The following is a 22,874-nucleotide window of genomic DNA, read 5'->3' on the forward strand; positions in this document are numbered from 1 at the left end:
CCAAGCCCTGGAACAGGCAGACTGGCCAGACTGTCCCCGCAGGCCGGGCCCTCCCACAGTCCTCCACATTTCAGCCTTTCGGGAGGCAATCAGGCAGTCTGCTGCCCCGGGCAGGCTGGATCATAAAGTGTCCATTTCCTGCTCCTCACAGCCCTGCAGCAGCCCTGGGAGTGGGCTGTCTCAGGGGAATTTATTGCCGACAATTTTTTTTTTTAGAGAAGGATGCAAACATGTTTCTCCTTAAAATGAAAACTTCCAGGCTTCTTTAATCTCATCATTGCATCCTATCAGAAGAAAGGCAAAGTATCCAATGTCAAATGCAGGCTACGTTTGGCTGGGAGTCACTCACTTGTGGCCACGGGGCGGGTGGGTTGGGCGGGAGAAGATGGTCCCTGGGCTCAGGTCATGATGCAGGGCATGGATGCCCAGGCAGGGCACCTGCCCTGTGCTCGTCTTTTCCTCTGTGTGCTGCACATTCCCACATTTCCAAACAGCAGCAGAAGAAACCCGATGAACGCAGCCCCACGAGGGCTCTGGCGCCGGCTGGCTTCTCCCTGCCTCGGGCGCTGGGCTCTCGGTGTGGTGGCTCCCGGGCAGATCTGGGCCGTGCCTCACCTGAGTCCCTCCCCCAGCAGCGAGTGGCACTTCGTCACCGTCACCACTGCCCCCGGTGGGCCCCATCACAGCTGAGCCATGGGCTGGCCTCCCTGCGTGCTGGGGATTATGGAGATGATGTCACGGAACATTCTGGAGTTCTGAGGGGGTATTTATTGCAGTTTCCTCCTCATCCAGCAGCTGCTGCCCCAGCCGCCCTTCTCCCCCACCCTGGCCCCTGGTGTGGCGGCTTGAGGACTGGGGAGGGACTCCTCCCTGTGGAAGCCACCACCGCACAAAGCGGGTGAGCTCCGTCTACACCGAGAAGGAAATGAGGGACGCCAACGGGCCTCTGGTGGTGGGCAGGCGTCGTGCACTCTGCCCTTCACCCTTCGCCCTCTGGAGAATCGCTCAGTCCTGTGGCGTCCTGGCCAGGGTGCTGCTTCTCTTGCTTGGTTTTTAAGTGAAAGGTAAATCCAGAAGCTTAGGCGACCATCCCCTGAGCTCATTGTTGGTGGAGAAATCTGCCCCTTTATACCTTCCCCTGAGTGCCCCCTGGGGGGTCCCCTGGGGCTCCCTGAGGGCTCGGTTGTCCTTCTCCATCCCACCTGCCACTAGCTGCGGTGTCCGGGAGCTTCTGAGAACCCTGTGGGACCTTTGGGTGGGAGAGTTGAGTCCGCCTGCCCTCCCCACAGGGTCCAGGAGCAGTGACACGAGGGAAGTGGGTGTCAGGTGGTCCTGGGAGAATGTCTCAAGGGACGGCAGGGCAGGCTTCCCTCTGGCACAGACACAGTGAAGACTTCCTCCTGCCATGCAGAAGAACACCCCCCTTGGTATTTAGAGGAAGATGTCAATTAAAAAAACACACCAGTATTTGAGTGCATGACTTCCATTATTTAGGTGCTTGGGAATATCTGTGCAGGAAATTAAAAGAATCCTGGCCCCCAAATTGGTTATGAATTTATGGAGAGAATTAGCCTGGTAGGGGCCTAAGGTTGTGTACAGAAAGATGACTAGGTCTCTGATGGCAGGAGAAGCCCATGGGGTTGTTTATAGATGCACTGTGAGGTCGGCAGGCGGGCGTCCAGGGTGTGGGGAGGAGAGCTGGCTGGGAGAAGGAGGGAGAGGCAGCTGGGGCCACAGCAGGACCCTGCACTGTGGGGCAACTGCACATCGTGCAGGTGGGAGTTGGCGGCCCAAGATCCATCCTCCCTGTCAGGAGGAGGCCTGGCGCCCTCTGAGCTGACGCTTCTGTTAGAAGCAGAAGAGACCCTACTTTATCAAAATTTGTTTCCCAAACAAAGCAACTGGGTTCCTGAAACCTCTTAGGTATTTGCTGTTCTTGCATTTTTAAAGAATAGCTTGCCCGTCCCACTGTGTCAAGTGACTCACCCCACCATCCCCTCAAACTGTCCCAACCTTCCAACCCTGCACTGCCCTCCCATAAGCAACAGCTGGACAAGGGCTGGGTGCTCGAACGCCAGGCATTATCCCTCAGCACAGACAGAGGCCACCGGCATAGGGGGAAGGAGGCAGAGACGTGCTGGCTGTGGGAGAACAGAGACGGCAGCGAAGAGGAGCAGGCACGAGACTGGAGCAGGATAAAGCAGGGAACTTAGGCTGCTGGGTTCAGAGTCAGGGAACTGGCATTTGATGTCTACCGAAAACGCAGTTTTAATAAGAATGAATAACAGTGGCCCCTACTCTTTGACCAATTATTTATGAAACTATTCTCTTTAATAAAATATAGATTTGCACTGAAAACAATTAAAAACCTATGAAGGTTATCCACAGAAAACTGTTTCTCATTGTTGGGTTCCCCCAGCACTCTGCATTTGTACAAGCAAAAGAAAATAATATTCCTCAAACATTTGATACTCAGTTTCAATTTAAAAGTGCAGCTTCCCACTGCTTTGATCTGCTGGACAGGTTATAAAAATGCATTAGGCGAGATACCACCCATTAGAGATGGGTGCTGCCAAGTCATCTGTTTTCATTGTTAACAGGTGTTACAATTCAACACTAGCTCTGTCTGATTTTGATAATCTGCATATGCAATTTATTTTGCTTTTTTCCCCTAATATTATATGCCAAACATTTCCTTTTAAAAATTGAAAATGGTGTTAAATAATATATCCATGTAATGTCTTTACGAAATATTAGAAGATTTCTTTAAAAACACAGCAGTTATCCACACCTTCTCTTCACACCCCCAGTTCTGCTTTGTACAGGGAACCATTTAAAAATAATACACTGATTAGCAATTTTATACAGAAAATGTTTATTTCCTCTTAGGATGGTTGGAGATTTAATTCTTTCATCTAATATGATCTTTTCCCAATTTTCTCACAGTTTTGATAAACAGTTACATCATAGTTTTGATAAATAAGCAGCATGTGGGATTTTTTAAACTGTTGAGCCAAGCAGTGCACTATGATCCTATTTCTCTTAACACTTTCACTTCCCTGGGGGTTAATAATAAAGGCAGTGTCATTTCCTCAGATTTCTCTGTTCTAAACATTATGTTTTCTCCAAATGCCCCTACCAGCCTGTCAGAGGCCCAGGCCCAGGCTTGCCTGATGCTCCCGCACCTGCTCCCTGCCCTCCTGAGGGCACCCTGCCAGGGGCAGGGCTCCTACCAGGGACTCTCCCTGGCCTTCTGGGCACTCCACTTCCTGGATTCCACACCCGTCTTTTCCTTGATTTGTTCCTTCATTTCTCCAGCCCTTAATTGTGTACCATGAGCATGTGGGAGCGCATTTTCTGGGCCCTTGCATGACTGGCAGTGTCTTCATTTCAGCCTCAACCTCCACTGGTAGTTTGCTTGATAGAAAATTCTTGGTGGAAATCATTTTTCACGTGGATTTGAGGTATGATTTTGGGCATCTAGTATGGCTGTTGGTAAGGCCAATGCCATTTTTTAAAATATAAAATTCATTTTGGAATGATTTTAGATTTGCAGAATGTTTGCAGATAGTACAGGGCTCCCCAGATGCCTGCGCATCTCCCCCCATTTTTGATGCCTTCCATTTCCAGAGTACGCTCGTCAAAGCCAGGAAGCCAGCCTCGGTTCAGGGCCATCAGCCACACTCCAGGTGCCTGGTGCCCCTGGTGCCCCCGGGGCCACACGGCCCTGGTCCCAGTCTTCCTAGGCTCCTGTCGGTGGTTTCTCGGTCTTTCCTCTTGTTGTTTCCACAACCCTCCCAGTTCTGAGGGGTTCTGCTCAGGAGTTTTGTAGAATGCTCCTAAATCTGTGTTGGGTACTTTCTGACCATCTGGCTAGGCCAGGAGGCCTGGGGGAGCGACACAGAGGTCCAGCGCCGTCCTCCCCGGGTCCTGCCGGCCGCCGTCGTCACCCCAGGGTAACAGCCTCACCGCCGGGCCAGAGCTGCGCTGAGGGCCAAGCCCTCTTGTCTCCCTTTTTCAAGTCAGCCTGGCCTTTTTCTCTTGTTCCTTGGAAAAGTGTGTTGATACCAGTGTCCTGAGATTTCATGATGGCAGTTGGCATTGCCAATTTCGTGTAACATTTAGGGTTTTCTTCTTTTAAAATGTCACCACCTATGATGGAGCTGTAATGAGATTCTACGTACACACCTCTTCTCTTCAGGGGGTTAGTGCCTTAGGCTGAGCGCACCCGAGTGAGACCTGCTGCGCACTCCATCCCTGTCTCCCAGGACTGCTCCAAGGAGACCGTGGGGTGGGAGAGAGGGCCGGTCAGGGGTGAGGGCTGCACAAGTGGACTCGGGAGGTTCTTGCAACGATGTCTGCCCAGGCTTCCTGGAGGAAGGGAGTGCAAGGTCCACAGGAGGGCTGGGCCCATGTTCGGGAGAAGAAAGAGCAGAATCTGCTGAGGTTGGGAGGTGGCGGAAGCTCTCTGTGAGCTCTGCTAATGGTCAGATAAGGACATGGGCAAGTGGGACAACTGGAATGGGCAGGGCCCACTAGGGAGCAGGAGGTGTGGGCGCAACCTGCAGACCTCAGCTGCCCAGCCAGGGCCCGGCAGTGGGAGCTGCTCCCCTTGATCTCTTGGAAGCCGGGAGCAGGCAAAGACTCCCAGGGGCCCTGGAGCAACGTGCAAGAGAGATTTACTGGGGAGCAGACGCAAGCGTGGCCTTGAGCTCAGGTAAGCCCCCTCCTCAGGGTCATATCTGGTGAAAACAGGAGGAGGGGGCCCAGGGGAGCCTTGCCTCACCCCGTGGCACCCAGGAGGGGCTGGCTCACTCCGGTCCCCAGCGTCAGGCGCCGGTGGGCCTGGAAAGGGAGGGGCTCGTGGCCCGGATTCGAGTCTTCCCAGTCCAGCTCCCTGTGTCTACTTCTTCCTTCACTCCCCACCTTTCCTGACTAAGTTTGAATTTAAAAACAAAGTAAACTAAAAAAATAGAAGTACCACTTCTGCCCCCACCCCAGCCTCCCAAAATAGGCAGCTCCGGGGCTGTGTGTCCCCTGGGCAGCCGGCTCCCTGTGGGCTGTGACCTCCAGGCGGCGGGAGTCGGTCCATGGTTCCGGGCCTTTTCATCTGGAGGAAGCACTTTGCTGTCCTGGCTCCAGAATAGCTGCTGCAGGAATCGGATCGGCTGTATTTTTAGGACACAGGAAGGGCTTGGGGCTGGATGCGCGTGCTTTTCAGGGCCTGCTAGTTTCCTATTGCTCCTCAAACACCAGATCAGAGGGCGCAAGGACACCACAGAACGTCAGCTGTGAGGCCCTGGGGGTGTGCTATAGTCCCGGGACTCCCTCACTTGGCTCTGGTGTCATCCTGGGCTGACCCCAGTCCTGGGCATGAGCAGTATTGTTCAGCAAAACTAGAAAACAGCCCAGCAAGCCTCAGGAGAATCCAAGGGGCTTGTGCTCCCACAAGGGCACTGGGTCTCACCACCCACCGGGACGCCCTCTGGGGTCAGCAGCTTGCAGGAGGGATCTCAAGTCCAACCGCCACCTGGACAGAGTGCCTGCAAGAGCCACAGCCCTGGTCACCAGGCCTGGTGTCTGGGTGTTGTCCACCACTGGAGGAGACCGTGCACATTCCCCAGGCCCCAGGCAAGGTGGATTCCAGTTCCCCCGATGACCCTGATCTTCCCTGTGGGGAGTCCAGTGGCTCCTGCACTCAGGCTGCACGGGGCACTGATGGCTTGGTGTCCAGCATCGTTCTGCATTCACTCCATTGAGAAGGTCACGTGCTAAGCCTGCTGCCCACACATTGTGCACACGTCTGCCCATGCTCGCCGGGCCATCGCCCGCAGATGGCACTTCTCAGACCCTAAGGAACAGGAGGTCATGCGGGGAACTTGCTGCAATTAGGTTCTGGCACTTAGGTTGGGTGGGGCCGTGGTCCTGAGCTGCTAACAGGCCCCCAGAATTTCCTGACGCTGCTGGTCTGGGGCCAAACTTAGCGTGCAGGGTGGTAGCACCCTGACGGCAGCGGATCAGGCAGACAGCATTCCTCAACACGGGAGGAGGGTTGCCTAGTGGGGGAACCAAGATCACCAGCAGTGAGCCAGTTAACCCACTGATGTGCTGCTAGGGCTCCTATGTGTCTGGTGTTCTCTGCAGACTTGGAGGTACAGTTGCGAGCAGAGACACGAGGTCCTGGCCCCTCCGGGGTAGCCGCTGATGAGGAAGGAGGTGCTGTCAGGCACCCACAGGGTCGCCAGTAAGCCTGTGGGTGGGGTCAAGGCCTCACAGATCAATGTGCCACAGTGAGCAAGCCCACATGCTGAGGCGGGCTGGGCTCCCTCCAGAGAAGCTCTCACTGAGAGGGAGCCCTCAGAGAGGGGTGGAGAGGGGGACGGGCCCCCCAGGGGGCATGGGTGCCGCCCTGCCCAGCATGGCGGCGGGCAGGGAGGACAGCCAGGCAGTGCAGGGACCCAGCAGGAAGCTGCCCTCGTCCCCAGGGAAGAGCAGGACCTCTGTCCTCCCCAGAGCGCTCTCGTTGGCCAGGGACGGCTCATGCAGTGGGCAGGGGGACACGGGCCATCCATGCTGATGTGGACCCCCTCCACAGGTGCTGCCACCAGCTGCTGGGGACTCCACACCCCTGGGAGCTTCCGGTCTGGGTGAAGCCCTCTGCCCAGCACGGGGCCTATGATGTTCCTGGCTCACGGGTTGTGCCAGGCCGTACCCCACTCAGGAGTTGTCTGAGCTTTCCCAGAAGCCAGATGAGAGGCGGCTCTATGAGAGCAGTGGGCGTGGTCCAGGCGACCAGATGTGCATGGTGGTGACGCTGACCCCACTTGGACAGGTCAGAGGGGGCTGTCTGCACCCCAGGGAGCCTGTCGCTGGCTTCCTCTAAATGGCTGCAGGAAGAAGCTGTCCTGGGATCTGGGGAGGGGGGCCCCGCTGGAGGGAAAAGGCCTCTGGGTCAGGGACCAGCATCCTGCTGGGTTGGTCCTCCCTGCAGCTCACGGCCCAGCTCTGTAAATGAGCTTTTTAGCAACACTGCCATGCTTCTTACACGTTTTCTACGCTGCCTCATGCTACAGAAGTGGAGCTGAGCCCACGTGGCCGAAACACCCACTGCTTGGCTCTTTGCAGAGAGTCTGTGGACTGCGCTCTGGGTGAACAGGACAGCAAGGGCCCGGTATGTGGGGCTCGAGATCATGGCAGAAGCACGTACTCTCAGGCGGCATTGATTGGTGGCCTATTCTGGCACATCAGCGAGGCGCACAGAGAAGACCCTTCCCCGCACTGCGCCTGCTCTGGGTGGGAAGCCAGCTCCTACAGGGCTCTCTCACCATGGGGGTGCCCGTGTGCAGCCAGGGCATCTGCCCTTCTGCAGGGTCCCAGAGGGATTCTGAGGCTGTGGGGGAGGTGCTCGGGTGCCCATCCAGAACTGACCTGGGGGCAGCCTTGGCAGGGTGCACAGGGTGCCAGGGTGGGGCTGCTTCCCGGCAAGCACGGCTTGGACCCCTACCTTCCCAAGGAGGCCCCTGTGGGAGCAGCAAGCAAATTCTTCAGGGCAGGGCCCTCTTCCTGGGAAAAAGTCCACAGTGCACTGGAGGCACCTGGGAGCTCAGCCTGCTGGTTGGGAGCCCCAGCTGCGGCCTGGGTCACCAATGCATGTGTCCTGTCCCCGGCACCTCCACAGGCACCCTGGGTGCAGGCTCCTCCCTGCAGCATGTGGTGCAGGGGTGCCCACCCCATGGGATTCCTGGGAGCCCGAGGTGTCAGCGTGCACACACCCAGCCATGCCTCCCTCAACCGATGGTCCCTCAGGGGCTCCAGTGGGTTGTCATTTCTGTTTTCTGGGCAGGACAGTGTTAAATAAGTGACTGCATGTCCTGGGGCCTCCAAAGACCACATGATTTACTCCTGTCTGGCGCAAGCCCAGCTGTCAGCAGCATGCAAGTTGCAGCTCGGCAGGTACCACGGCCAGAATGTCAGAGGGCCCCAGGAGTGAAAGTGTGTGCGCGTGAGGCCACTCAGCTGGCCTTGGAGCCCGTGGCAGCCAAGCCGAAGGAGCTCTGCTAGGAGAGGCCATGACACGAGGAGGGTGGGGACAGGGAAGGGGCAGGCAGGAGGCTTCTCAGACAGAACCATTCCAGTCAATGGGAGCTATTTTTAGCTGGCCTGCATGCTGGGCAGGTGGCCAGAGCATCACAGCGGAGCAGACTGGCCACCTGCTAGAGGCTGGTTTCTCTTTGGACGCTGAGCACGCTCACTGGCCCTGCACACGGAGGGCTCAGGTCAGAGAGGAGAGGCTGCGGGCAAGGGGGGAGCAGGAAAGCTGCAAGCCTCGGCCAGGTGTGTCAGCTGCCTGGATCCCGGCCTCGCGAGGTGGAGGTGCCCACTTCAGACGAGGAGCTGAGGTCCTGGGGCTGAGGCCTGGCTGAACTCACAGGTGCATGGCAGCATCAACTTCCGATTCCAGAACCACACGTGTCCACTGGGGCCCCTGGCTATGGGCGTTCCCTTGCCCCGAGCTGCCAGAAGGAGGCAGGCCCCGGAGGACAAGGATGCTGTCACACTGGGCCTGCAGCTGGGACCGCCCTTCCTCCTGGCCCCTCTCGGAGGGTCTTGAGAACACCATGGAGGTAGGACTTCCTGCCGCCAAATGGGAGTGAGCTCCAAAGGTGAGAGCCATTATTTCAAGGGAAGGGGGTCCGGAACGGAGTGCAGGCCTACGGGGGGGATGCCATGCACCCTCTGTGGCTCCCCCCAGGGGTCACACACCCACCCATGCAGCAAAGGAGTATTCAGGACGACAGCCCCACTGTGCGGCAGCTGTGCAACTGTGGGCGGCCCTCTGTGCCACGCCGGGCCTCAGTCCTCTGCTGTAAAATGAAACATATGGACACAAGTCACTCTGATAGGAAGGGGCTTGGCACAAAGGGACAGCTGCCCTCGCGGCCTGGGCTCCTGTCATGGGCACACCACCGCCACTGCCCTGGGTGGGGACCGTCTGTGGGTCCTGTTATCCCCCGAGTGCAGACTGTGGCCAGGACAGCCCACACGAATGGTCAGAACTCTGTGGACAGGAGGGATCCTGAGCTGGCAGGGGCCACTCTGGCAGCGAGAGGCCTGCCGTGCTCAGGGTCTGGGGCGTCCTGCTCCTTGCTGCTTAGTGACTGCCAGCCTCACCCAGCCCGGCGTCTCGCCCCTTGAGTTCCTCTCTGGTGGCAGTGTAGGCTTGCCGCAGACCTGCTGTGCCCCTCGCGCCCACCCCAGCTCCTCTCGAGGTTGGCCCTGTTAGCAGGATGAACCCCACGGGCCCCTCCCCATTGAGCTGTCCAGGGCTGTTGGCCTTCAGGCCCCTGGAATCCCGTTCATTCTGAGGGAGCTCTGACCACGTCTGCCTGCCTCGCCCTCCTTCCCAGCTCTTTGAAGCCCTGGGCCGCACCCCCTGCTGCCCCTTGCCCCTGGAGTCAGTGCCCCCCATGCCACTCACAGGAGAAAGAGACAAAGGCTCTGTTTGTGGCCACTTCACCTCTGGTCTGGGCTGGGCACAGCTGGGGCACCTTCTAGTGGGTGGGTTTGCTCCACAGGCTTGTGAACTGCTCACTGACACTGGCCCAGTGACCGGCCTCTGCTGTCAGCTGTGAGAGCTGCTTTCCACAGGGTCAAGTTGGGAAAAATATCCAAGGAGGAAAATACCTTTATTGAGCTTATGGAAAAGTGTACATCTTACAATTCAGATAAATCTACTTCCTTACATAGAAGAATGAAAAGACAAATTGAAGTTAAACTTCTAAGATGTAATTATCTGGGCATTAATTCCTTAAATATCGTCTAAACATAACCTGTGACCATTATAAAAGAAGTCAAATCATCCAAACTGTCACCCTAGAAAAAATATTGCCATTAAAGATGGATGTCTATTCAATCTTCAGTGCATTATAAAACATAAACTCAATATTACTGACATCATTTATCAATTTTAGTCTATAATATGCTTGCCTTTTGTTTTCCAGACAGTAGAAATAATGCATGCTCCTTGTAAAACATGCAACTGATCCTGAGAGAAATAAAATTAAAGCAATAATACCATATAGTCTAATTCCTCCCAGTCCACTGTTAATAGTTTGGTGTGTCCTTCAGATTTTTCTCTGCCTCACAAACATTATTTATTTTACAGAAATGGTATATATTAAACATTCTTTTATAAATTTTCTTTTCTCACAACTTGTATATCTTCTTTAATATCATCACACATTGGTTTGCATAATTCTTTCTTAAGGCTACATTGCATTAATTATGGACACCAGAAAAGATTCTCCTCATGTTTCTGGGATGGGTTTACCCATGTATTTCCACAGCATGAATTTCCAGCGCTGGAACCACCCAGCCTAGCACGGGGAGCACTTACAGCTGCTGTGACTTGGGTCCTCAGGTCAGACTGCACCGACCGAGACTCCGTGGCGCAGTTCCTGTTGCTCCCAGATGCTGGGAAGTGTCCGTGTTTGCACCTCAGCTAACAGGGGAGGTGAGTTTTACCACCACACGGGTCTCTACAGCTGTCACTGCCCCACCTACCTGACTCATGGGAGTGTGCCCTTCGTGTGCAACCATTTGTGTCTGCAGCCACTCAGCCACGGGCACAGTGTTCTCTCTCTTCTCCCAGGGGGGCAGGCCCAGGGCCAGGCACCTTTGCTGCCAGTTCCCCAGAAGGGTGGGCTTGCGGCCCCTGGCAGGAGAGCTGCGGGTTGGGCCCCAGGCATCCAGAACGCTGCTGCTCAGCCCCCACAGCCTCCAAGTCATATTCTCACACATGCACGCACACTCACATCATAAACACCCCATGCTTGTGTTAGCTGGAAGCCTGCGTTAGTCGCCTCTGGTGCCATAGTCCACCCTGGCTGGGCTGCGTCCCCCCTGCTTGCATCCCATGAGGTCTGTTCCCCAGGTGTGCATCGGGACCGACTGCATGGCGCTTAAAGCAGCACATGGTGGGGACACACCCCAGAGCTGGGCCAGGGTTTGAGGGTGAGCTGGGCATTTGGAGTTTGCAAAGATTCACAAGGGAGATCAGCCACAAAGTCAGTGCAGTGTAAACTTCCCGTTCTCACTCGTACAGGTCCTTTCAAGGCCTTGTGGTAATTTATATTTGTAATCTTAAACTTTCCTAACAAGGAGGTTCCCGAATTATGTAAGCTTCAGGTGCTTTAAATCTGGAGCTGCCCCTGCCTGTAGGGGAGAAAATCACCTGTACATTTTCCTTTCTGTTACCTAGATTCCTTCTTCCAACCATAACCTAGAATACACATGGCTAATGGCTTTCGTCTCATCTGTTATTTTTAGACCTCTTGGTTGGAGCTGCCCAGCATGTCGAGGTGAGAATTCTGAGGGAGGTTATTGCTCAGCAGGAAAAAGAGCAGAGATTGATGAGCCATGTCTCCTGGGGCTCAGCACAGATTACTTAGCGACGTCTGCCTTGGGTGTGGAAATAGGAGGCAGGAGCTACAAATATCAGGTATCTACGCTGTAGGTAGGAGAACTTATTTGCCTTTTTTATGTCCTAAAGACAAGGAGTTGGGAAATTTTTATCTGTAAAAGGCCAAAGAGGAAACATTTTAAGCTTTGCAAGCCATACAGTCTCTGTTGTGACTACTCAACTCTGCTGTTGTAGCTGATAGCAGCAATAGAAGTTATATGTGTTCAAATAATGTTTCATTTACAAAAACAGGCTTCTGGCCACATTTGGCCCCCACACCATGGTTTTCTGGCCTCTGTTATGGAGTACTGGGGTGCTCTCTTACCCAGCCTCATACAAACTGATAAAGCGCATGAAACTTTGTCTCAGGCAGCAAGACTTCCTCATATTCTAAAGAAAGGTTATTCATCTCAGTCTTCTTTTATTTGGGCATCTAAGTGTGCAACAGGGATTAGTCTGCGATTATTCACGTTAAGTGGATTTTTGCTTTGCCAAAGGAATTATCAGAGTTTTGTGGAAGAAAGAGCTGTTCTCCCAACATGTGTGTATCTATTTACTGCCTCACTGGGAGCCCAAGGGCCAGAACCTCTGGATTTTCTCACTACTCACCGGCCAACATGACTGAAAATAAAGACAGCTTCAATGTTAGTCAGTGAGAAAATAACTCATTTCCACCAGAATCCAGTATTCAAACTGCACCTGGGGGTCTGTTCTGGGTATGCTGGACTAATCGCACCATGCCTGACCACCTGGTGGCAATAGCTGCTGACCTTGGTGGGCAGGGGCTGGTTTCAGGGGACTTGGGACCAAGCTGCAGCAGGCAGCCGGGAGGGGAGCAGAGCCCAGAACACCAGTAACTGCTGGTGAGCTCGTCTTGTTCCCTCCAGTGTCCCCGGACTCACTGAACGAGCCTCAGGCCCAACAGTGTGCATGGCACAGACGCAGAGGACCCAGGGGAAGCCTCTCGTCCCAGCACACGGAGCAGGAGAGCGGGCTCCCAGTGCCCATGCAGAGTGGGGGAGCCCCACCTTCCTTTTAGCCCTTGTTTGTTGGTTCCTGGGGTCTTGGCCCCAAGCTGTCCCATGGTAGCAATGGTGGAGAAGCCCACAGAGCCCTGTGCTCCAGGGACTGACCCTTCCTCGCTGACTCAAGGGCTGAGGCTGAGTCAGAGGGCCTGTGAACCCCATTGCCTCGCCCTGTCTCTGTCCTCAGGGCCTTTGGTTCCAGAGCAGCCTGTGTGTCGGGTACACACGGGACAGACCTGAGCAGTCTGCAGAAGGCTAGAAACTGACCCACCTCGGAGTCACAGCCCACAGAAGGCAGGTAGGTGGGCACTTGTAGCTCGAGACCAGCCAGATCGATCTCCTAACTCAAAAATAACATTCTCTGGAGGACTGAGGACTGAAAGATCCAGTCTCGTGACACAAGATGAAAATGCTTAGGATATGATCACATGGAGAACCAGGAAAATCATAGCTTCCCTGGGAAAGGACAACCAGTGGACCCCAGTGTTCAAATGACAAATATGCTGGAATTATCTAGGAATATTATGAAAATATTCCAACAAGTGAGGGTGAACACTCCTGAATGGAAAGTAGAAAGAAATAGAAGGTATAAAGAGGAGTCACACGGACACTTCAGAACTGAGAAGCACATTGCCTGGAATTAAGACCCACCTCACGGGATGGGATTGGCAACAGAGCCAGAGGCTCAGGACCCAGGTATTCAGTCTGAACAACAGAGAAAAACACGGGGAGAAAGAAGGATGAAGCTCACAGGCTTGTGGCGCATTCTCACAGGTCCGATGCCTGTGTGACAGGGACCCTGCAGGACAGGAGAGGTGAGGTGCGGAAGTAAAGTTGGAGAAGCATTTCTTACTGCCTCAGGGCAGATCACCACAGACCTAGAGCATAAACAGCACCGTTTATCATCCTGTTCTTGGCAGAGCAGAAACTGGGTTGGGCCAGGCTGGGTCATCTGCTCAGGGTCTCACCTGAATGAAACTGGTGGTCTGCCAGGGTTGTGCTTTCTCCTGGGCTTCAGCCCTCCTTCCACTCATATGGTGGGGACACCATTCCATCCCCCACAGCTATGGGACCATAGGCCCCATTTCCTCGCGGGGTACCCCCTGGGGTCTGCTCGCAGGCACTAGAGGTTGCATTCCTGTCCCCACGCATCTTCCCAGCCAGCAGCAGAGAACTGCCTGCTCTTGTGTTGCAGCCCAGCTGTGCTTCAGGGCTTCCAGGAAGAGCCCAGCTCCTCTGCAGGGCCTCCCTTGATTAGGGAAGGCCCATAGTCTGCCTATCTTAGAGTCAACTGATTGGGACCTTAATTATACTTAAAATCCCTTCACAGCAGCACCTAGAATTAATGCTTGATCAAATAACCGAGAAGCTGAGTGTACCCCAGGGAGCAGGAATCAGGGGGCCATGTGAGAATTCTGCCCACCCCAGAAGTAATGATGAAAACTCCCCAGACTTGGCAGGAGACATAAATCTACATATTCAAGAGGACGCATGAATCCAAAGAGGGTGAATCACAGAAATCCACACCCAGACAGATCGTAACCAAACCTCTGACCACTGAAGACAAAGAAAAAACCTTGAAGGCAGCCAGAGAAGATTACACCTTAGCTCCAGGGGAAAAACAGTGAGTAACAGTGGGTTTCTTGGGGGAACCAGAAGGGCCAAAAGGGAGTGCCTAGTATTTTTCAAGTGACGAAAGAAAAACAATGTCAACACAGACTCCCATGTCCTTCAGGAATGAAGGTAAGTAAGGTCACATTCCTGTGAAGGAAAACGAGGAGAACTTTTGCTGTCAGAACCCTTCAAAAGCATTGTTAAAGGAAGTGCCTTAGACAGAAGGGAAATGATACCAGAAGGAAATTGGGACCCAGTCTTGACAGGAGGCCAGCAAACAAGCTCTTGAGTAAGTATTCCAGATATTCTTCTCCTCTGGAATTCTTTAAAACATGTTTTATGAAACCAAAAATTATAAATCATCTCATGGAGTTTTCAATCTGTGTAGGTGTAACACAACATAAAAAAGGGAGAATAAAGCAAAATACCAATTCTAAGCAGACTGTTATAATTAAATATGTACATTACCAGCTTTAGAGCAACCACTAATAACACTGATTGAGGAGATAGAGTGAAAACACAACCAATTTAGATGGAGCCATAAAAAGTTCAAATGACCCACCAGAGAGCAGGAAAGGTGAAGAAGGAAACAGAAGATGAAAAACAGAGGGAATACACAGGAAACGGGTAAATTGAGGCAGATCTGAGTCCAAGCATACCAATGATTACACTAGATACTAGTCATCTAAACACATCAACTAAAAGACAGAGACTGTGACACTGGAAAAAATGTGACCCAACTATATGTTGTCTACAAGAAACTCCCTTCAAATACAATGATACAGATCGGTTTAAAGTGAAAAGATAGGATCATATACAGTGCAAACACAATTAAGGGAAAGTTGGAGTGGCTACATCAACATTAGACCAATAGACTTCAAAGCAAAGAAAATTTCCAGAGATAAAGAGAAATATTACATAATAATAGAAGTGCCAATTTATCGAGCAGCCATAACAGGCCTAAATGTGTATGCACCTAACTATGGAGTGTAATCTAATCCCAATAAAAATCCCAGACAGGCTGTGTGTATATAAAGGTGCGATTTCAAAATTCATATGGAAGAGCAAAACTAGAATGCTAAAAGAATTTTTAGAAGGAAGAAGAAAGTTGAAGAAACCACTCTATTCAGTTTTAAAAGCATTCATAAATAAGAATGCTATGGGCAGAGATGGTTACATAGATCTGCAGAGCAGAAGAGGTAGCCCAGAAACAGAGCCACACAGATATGCCAACTGATTTTTGATAGGTTCAGAGACAACTCAATGGATAAAGGACAGTCTTTTGAGCAAACATGACACCTAAAGCACAATCTATAAAATTGGATGGCAAAAAAGGGGAAAACTTTTGTTGTGTGAAAGACACCATTAACAGAATAAAAAGATCAGCTCCAGACGGGCAGAAAATACTTGCAAACTACACATCCAACAGAGGCTTTGTATCCAATATATGAAGAACACTCAAAATTCAATAGTAAGGAAATGCACAGCCCAATTCAAAAGTGGGCAAAATACCTAAGCAGATACTTCACTAAGAGGCTGTAAAGATGGATGATAAGGACATGAAAAGATATGCAATATCATCAGCCTTTAGGGAAATGCAAGTTAAAACCATGACGAGACCCCATTACACACCTAGATGGTGGAAATAGAAAACACCAACAGCACTGAGATGCAGTTGCAGAGTAACTAGAACTCTCACGATGGCATGGCCATTCGAGACAACAGCTTGGCAGCTTCCTACAGAACTGAACATACCCGTTCTGAGGGGTTCAGAATCCCACTCCTCAGTACTTACCATGGAGGAATGAAAACTTATGCTTACCCCAACTCTGCACGTGAATATTAATAGCAGTGGTATTCACGCTTGGCAGAAACTGGAAACAACCCGAGTGTTCTCAGCGCATGAATGGACAATCTGTGGTCCATCCATACCATGGGCAGCAGTATGAAACGCAGAGGTTCCGTACAGATGATTCTGTTCATGGCGAATCAGAGGCAAGACAAACTGGAGAGAAAGAGGGTGGGGTGCCAGGGCTCTGGGGAGGCTGCAGCGAGTGTGGGGGCTGCACTGGGGAGTGTGGGGGCTGCACTGGGAAGTGTGGGGTCACACCCTGATTGTGGGGGGGTGGGTGAAAGCTCACGGACATGCACGATCAGAAGTGCAATTCCACCATCTGTTACTGAGAACAAGGAGCCTATGCTGCTCCCAGGTCAACTGTCAAGACACATAGAAGAGCCCTGAAGTCGGACCCTGGAGGCGGGGGTCTTTGGGGGAGGCAGGGAAGAGCCCTGTGGTGCCTCCGCTCTGGGATCTGACCAGAGGGGCCTGAAGGCTCTTGTCGGTGGGAGGGCGGGCGCAGACGGATGGACCCGTGGGTCCTGCCCCACAGTGTGCTCCCCACACCCCAGGTTCTCCCTGGTGGCAGGCGTGTTGCCAGGAAGTAGGCTCTGTGCGCCTTATGGGAGGCAGGCCCGTGGCCCCTCCTGCTGTGGGTCTCAGACCCTGGAAAGCCCCAAGCCAGCAGCTGGGGAGGAGAGGCTCTCTGTGGGGTGAGGGCTCCACGTTCTGTGCTAAACGAAAATACCAGGTTCCTCTGACAGAAATATGCGGGTAGTGGGGCATTTGGAATCTCAGGAGACTTGCAGCCCATGGAAAACCAGCCCTGCCGCCAAGCACAAGGGTGTCTTCCGCTGGCTCAGGCCCTGCCCCAGCTCACCCCTAGAAAGCACCCCTTCTCTTCAGGAAGCAGCCCTGTGGGGTCCGCACAAGGCCACTGCCTCTCAGTGCCTGAGGGACCCATGTGCTGACTGGTGTGTCGCTGTGGTCGATTGTGCAGTGGAGGCCCTCGGGAGCCCCGGCCTGCCTCCTGCTCTGCTGAGCCAGAGCCCTGCCCCATGTGGGGCCTGGCTGCCTGGGCAGCACGTGAGTTGGCCCGCAGCCTCTGAATACCACCATCACCTGCAGCGGCAGGGGGTCCAGCACGGCCGCCTGGGAAGCCCACACTGCTGACGTTTCCCAGGGAGGACGTGGGGCAGCCATGCAGCTGGGAGGTGCATGGACACAGGCCAGCTTCAGGGCCCACGCATAGCCACATGAGAAGTACAACCTCGTCTTGGCTGTGCCGGCATCAGTGGCTGATCCGTGGTTAAGCCCACAGACCTCTGAGCAGAAGGCCCTAACTGCTGCCCCTGGAATGCTCATCACGGACCCGCTGGTGCTGCAATGTTCTCTGGGTCACTGCCTCTCAGGTCGGAGGCCTCCCATTCCTGTTAGGCCAGGGTTAACTGTGACTGTGCTCCTGACCCCGCGATGTGCACAGTGCACACAGGCGACCGTAGGTGCTTAGTCATTGCTCACTCGTGTTCCCAGCAGAGGCGCCTGGAGAGGTGGGACTCGGGGTGGGAGCTCACCAAGCCAGCTTTGATGAGGCTCCGGTGTCATGACCTGACTTCCACGTTCTCATGCTGTACCCGAAGCCATCGTCGCCCTCTTTCCTGCAGATGCAGGGACGGGTCAGAGGCCTTCTCCAGAGAGACCCTTGGCTGAGAAAATCGTGTGACGCTTAGCGAGGTGCCGAGGGTGGGACAGCTTCTGTGGGGGAGGTCACCCCCTGAGAAAGAGCTATGTTGACATGACACAAGAGTTTCTCCTCCATTTCCTGCCTCTCATGGCCTGTTGCCAAGGACAGTGGTGCAGGGCTGAAGGGTGGATGGTGACGGCACTGGCAGGTGCGAGCAGGACCCTGATGGGGCCAGCTCTGGGGAGGAGCTCCCACCTCCCCGGGGGCCTGAGACCCCAGGACTCTGGGGAGGCCTCTGGGTTGGGGGTTTCCCAAACCCAAGATAAGAGCTGGTCTGCTGGGGCCTCTCAGCCGGGCACAAGGCCAGCCTAATATGACCTGTCTCCCTGGCTGACAGCGCTGCGAGGGCAGGGTAGACGCCAGGGGCCGTTCCCAGGAGAAGGCAGTGGTTCCGGGTGCTCAGTAACTTGCCCAGGGTCATCCCTGGGTAAGAGGGGCTGCTCATTCTGACTGCAACACCTCAGCTGGCACCTTGGCCTCTCTTTTGGCTTTTGTGGAATGTGAGGTCTGGAAAGTTCTAAAAGGTCCCTCACTACTCTGAGTGTTGTCCTCAGGCCAGCAGCTCTGGTGTCACCTAGGTGTGCACTAGAAATGCAGAGCCTTAGCCCCCCAGTTTCTGAATCAGAATCTACTTTTTACTAATTTGTCAGGTCTTGGCACACCTTCAAGCTGGGCAGTGCCAACTCGGGGCAACTTTCAGACTTGATAGATGAGGTGAGTCAGCGAATTCCAGCCCCTGCATCCTGCCCGGGGTTCTTCCTGCTCTGACTCTCTCCCGTCCAGCCCAAAGTGCTGCTTTGATGTGTTTTAAAAGGAAATCTAAAATAATTTGGGGATTTGATGCTAAATTTGATTTGATGAATATTGTTTCACTCTTAAAAAAGATGCATAAGGCAGTGCTCCAGCCCTCATGGGGTTAAAACTTGTATACAAATGACAAATCACAGGGTACAAAATGACTGAGTCATAAAGAGAAACCACGGAGAAGTGACGTCAGTGTGGAATTGGGGACCAGGAAGACACCCAGCATGACCCTGACGTGTCAGGATGGTGATGGAGGAGGTGCTGGCCAGGACAGGGTGCCTGTCTGGGCATCAGGCCAGCCAGAGGCGGGGTGGGATGTGCGAGTGCAGGGGACAGCATGGAGCTGTGCAGGTTGTCATGGAGGCCAGGGCCCAAGGCTGGGGATGGAGGCTGGAACGGAGGCCAGGGCAGAGCCTGGGGCAGAAGCTGGGGCGGAGGCCAGGAGAAGTGCGGCTGGTGAAACAGGCACAGGCTCCCCAGGGACTGTGACTGGCACAGATTCTAAAGCCCACCCAGGACAGGGGCTCAGAGTCTGGGGCCTTTGCCTGTCAGTGTTACTGTGTCTGAGGCGCATTTGGGCGGCGCTGCGATCTGTACGGTGCCAGCTTCTCTGTGGGCGATCAGGACCTCCGGAGGCCCACAGCCTCGCAGGTGTACATCCTTAGAAAGAGGCAGGCATTCCGTCTGAACCCACATCTGCATCTGTGTCTATAGCTACGTCTACTCGTATCTCACCAGGCAATTAAGATGCTTCCCACTGGACCTGGATGCAGGTCTCAGAGCAACGTGGGTCATAGCTGATGAGCTTCTCTTGCCCCAAGAAAATAATGCAGCACATTGAGGGAGAGGCACTGGCGGCGCTGAGGTCATGCACCCCTGCCCTGGAGCGTGTCTTGGCTTCTTGCCCCCCCCCCCCCCCCCCCGTGTCTGTGCAGAGCTCTCTGGGCCGAATGCCTGGGGATGGCCTCTAGGGCTGCAACCTCCCTCCTGGCCCAGCACCCACACACCCGGTGCTCTGGACACAGTGCAGAGATCCCCCCAGAGGGGAGAAGTCACTGTTCCCGGGGAGGAAGTCTCGATAGCAAAAACTTATTTGACATTATGCATTATTCTGTATTTGGGAGAAAAGCAAAAACAGAGTTTTTCTAATGCAACAACAAGCTGCTCAAAACTTTGGCTGTGTGTGAACTCCAGAAGGCAGATTCCTACGAGCATGTGTCAGAGCAGGGTCATCTGTCCCAGTTGTCATCACAGGACTGGTTTTAGAAAGCTGAGAAAAGAGGGCAGGAAGCTTTAATCACTGCACTGATAGAGGTGGGGTGTGGGCGGGCACCCAAACTAAGGAGGCCCTTTACTTGATTGAGCTGGAAACATCATTGCGAAACTACACTTCCTGCAACAAAATCGTCATTTTAAAAGTGGCTTCGACTGGTAATATTTCAGCTGACAACACCTGTCTCCATCGCATGTCTGTAATTGTGGCCCCTCTGCACACCTTTGAGGGCAACTGTTGGCAGAAAGCCCCTCGTAAAGTGTCCCCGCCACCTGTATGAGAGTGTCGTCCCCTCAGGCGCAGCAGCCTGCCCTGCCAGCTGTTGGTAGGTGTGGGACGGTGTTTCCTGCAGACCAGAAACCTGGAATCTGCCCTGGAATTAGCTCGTGTCCACAGTGCCTTTAAACCCCGTTGTATTAATTCATGTAATAAAGCCAGTTGCTCTTCTAATTTGCCTGCAGACTCTTAAACAACTTGCTTGCAAACACAGCAGATCCTATCTCAAGCCCTCTTGGGCCAACACAATAAACACAATAGCTCCATTCTCTTCCCGGCTGCCACTGGGGAATTTGGTTCCTGCAGAGGTTGGCTTGGAATTCTTGCCCAGGGTGATCAGAGGAAGTTGTCATTACAGCATCTCTGCCTTGCTTTGGAGTAGGGGCATAAAACAGTCAAGCCCAAAGCTGTATACCCTGCAATTTTCAATAGCCTGGGGAGTGCGAGGGACCTTTCTGGATTAAGATTTGGATCCTAGGGCACAGGGACAGACTGTTCCTGAAGAAAATGGTGCACAGAGTCCAAGAGGCCAGCCCAGGAAAGTCTTTGGCTAAGTTCTGTTTAGATTGCGGTCTTCACATGTGTGTGCGCTCATTGCTTGGTCTGGTGAGACTGCGGGAACGTTCTGGCATCTCCCTGCGTCTGGCCTGCTGTGGCCTTCCTATCGCCAAATGCCTTGAGAGCCGCTTCTCCATTCCCGTGCTTTGGCAGACCTCTCACAACCCTCTGGCTGGAAATTACTTTTCGCTGTGATCAGCGCTGTCACAAACATGCCCGTGGGTTTTTCCGGCGACACCCCATGCTGGGACCCGTGCACTGTGTCGGTGGCCCCCTCCCGCAGAGACCAGGGCTTTGTTTTCTGTCGGCACAGCAGCCCAGCTGGTGGCCAGACGTAGGCTGCAGAAGGCCTGGCTGTCATTTAGTGCTCAAGGTTTTGCATTGAGGTGGGCTGGGTACCATTTCTAACGAGCTAGTAGGGCAGAGTCTCATGGGCGGGTCTCTTAGGCCTTGGGCAGAGGCTTAGATGGTCAGCACTCCCCTGCTTTTTGCCTTCTAGCCTCCCCACCCCAGACTCCTCATCCTGGTGTGAAAGCTCACTTGCTGTGTGTACTGGGCAGGTACAACAGGCTGTAGGAATCGTAGTTACGACTGGTCCCAGCACTTCAGCTTAACTGGCTGATCAAGGCAGGCAATTGAATAAAAATGACCTTAATGCCCATTTTTCCTAGAGCAAAGCAAAAGGTGAGCCCAAGGCGGGGATCAAGAGGCACAGGTGTGGAGGGGGCAGGGCTCCCTGTGACTGGACAAACTGTGGCGTCACCAGTACTAACCTTTACAGGCATCCACAGCACCGAGACCCAGGAGAGCCGCCTCCAGCCCTTGCAACTCTGGCCAGTACCATGTGTCCCGACTTGCACGGAGGTAAGCAGTCCCAGGGAGCAGCAGCTGGGACAGGACCGGCGCCGGATGGCTGCAGCTGCCACAGACACCAGAGCCACCAATGGGCTCCGACCAGGGCCATTGGTGGCTGTGGGGGCCTGCTGAGCAGACGCTGCCCGATTCTGTCAGGGCCCTTTCCACCATGGCCCTCCCCTCTAGCCAGACCATCATTTTGGTGTCCCCTGAGAGGCATGAGCCCCTGAGGCCTCTTCCCCTTGGACCTGCCTCTAAAATCTGGCTAAGTGCTTGGAGTATGGACACCCTCCTGCCCTGGAGCCGAGCTTCACTGCTTGCCAGGCCAGCGGGGGGATGGCTCTCATCCTGGCAAGGCAAGGGGCCCTGGCCTTGAGGAGCAGGCTGGAGACCAGGCTGCATGCAGGCATCAGGGGGTGCATCCACATGGCCATCCAGCTGCGACTGGCTCCAGCGTGGGGTGGGCATACTGCGAGCCCACCATGTGGGCACACCTAGTGTCTTGCCTTGGGAGCCATCTGATGGGAAACGGCCGCATGCCCGCAGTGGCCCTGCCTGGGCACTGATGCCCAGCTGGCCTGAACATGCACGCCTGAGCCCTCAGGGCACCCCTGCTGCTCTCAGGGACCAGGACCCTGTGTCTCTGGTGCTGCCCTGAATACACGCCTGATGGGCGACCATCCTGGGCCTGAGCTGGCAGGGCTGTGCGTGCTGTGCAGACAGCAAGGCCGCAGGCTGGTTCGGCAAGCTTGGCTTTCCCCCTGCGCGTGGAGCCATCAGTTGGGATGGCTGCCCTGGGTGAATACGGCCTCTGGTTTCTGGCTGTCTCCCTCTAACTGCTAGTCTTCTCAGTTAAAGGCTCTTATTTCAGAAACTAAAATTGGAGGTTTTATTAAAGAAGCTAGTGATGTATCTTATCAAAACCAATACTTATAACTTATCATGAATAGAGAAACACCTAGGCATAATGAGTGCGTTTCTTTATTAAATTTAACAATTATAAATCACTTCTTACCTAATTCTGGGCTTTCTCCAGGGCTAAATATCATTATTTTGATGTTTCACAGAGTCAAGTGTTTGTGGGAAGAAGATCTGGATTCTCCCTTGGGGCCTGAATGTCTGTCTAAATATGTCAAGAGTGATGTGGGAACAGAAGTAAATGGCTAGATGTCCACATGGAAATACAATTCCCAATGGAGCTGATGATGTAGGCAAGACAGAAGCTGTCGTTTTACACCCATTTCTCCAGACTGGTGATTTACTTCCTGAAGTTTGTCTCTTTCGTTACTCAAAATGTACAGTGACATATGTGTATGTAAGTAAGTCCTACTTCCCCTCCTGTAAGAACAAAACAAAACAAATGCAACAGAAAAGAAGGGAGGGACACAAAGCCATGAAACCAAGTGTCCGCCCCACACCTCTGCCGC

The 22,874-nt window shown here is 53.7% G+C and overlaps 1 long non-coding RNA gene across 1 annotated transcript; it reads left to right on the forward strand.

Annotated features, from left to right (window-relative positions):
• The first annotated feature begins 8,173 nt into the window (after positions 1 to 8,173).
• On the forward strand, positions 8,174 to 22,399 carry LOC118932760 (uncharacterized). Its single transcript, XR_005032886.2, has 3 exons — positions 8,174 to 8,624; positions 10,347 to 10,513; positions 21,374 to 22,399. It is a non-coding gene; the product is annotated as an uncharacterized LOC118932760 (long non-coding RNA).
• Positions 22,400 to 22,874: the final 475 nt, after the last annotated feature.

Source organism: Manis pentadactyla, chromosome 12 (assembly GCF_030020395.1).
Source record: "Manis pentadactyla isolate mManPen7 chromosome 12, mManPen7.hap1, whole genome shotgun sequence".
NCBI lineage: Eukaryota > Metazoa > Chordata > Mammalia > Pholidota > Manidae > Manis > Manis pentadactyla.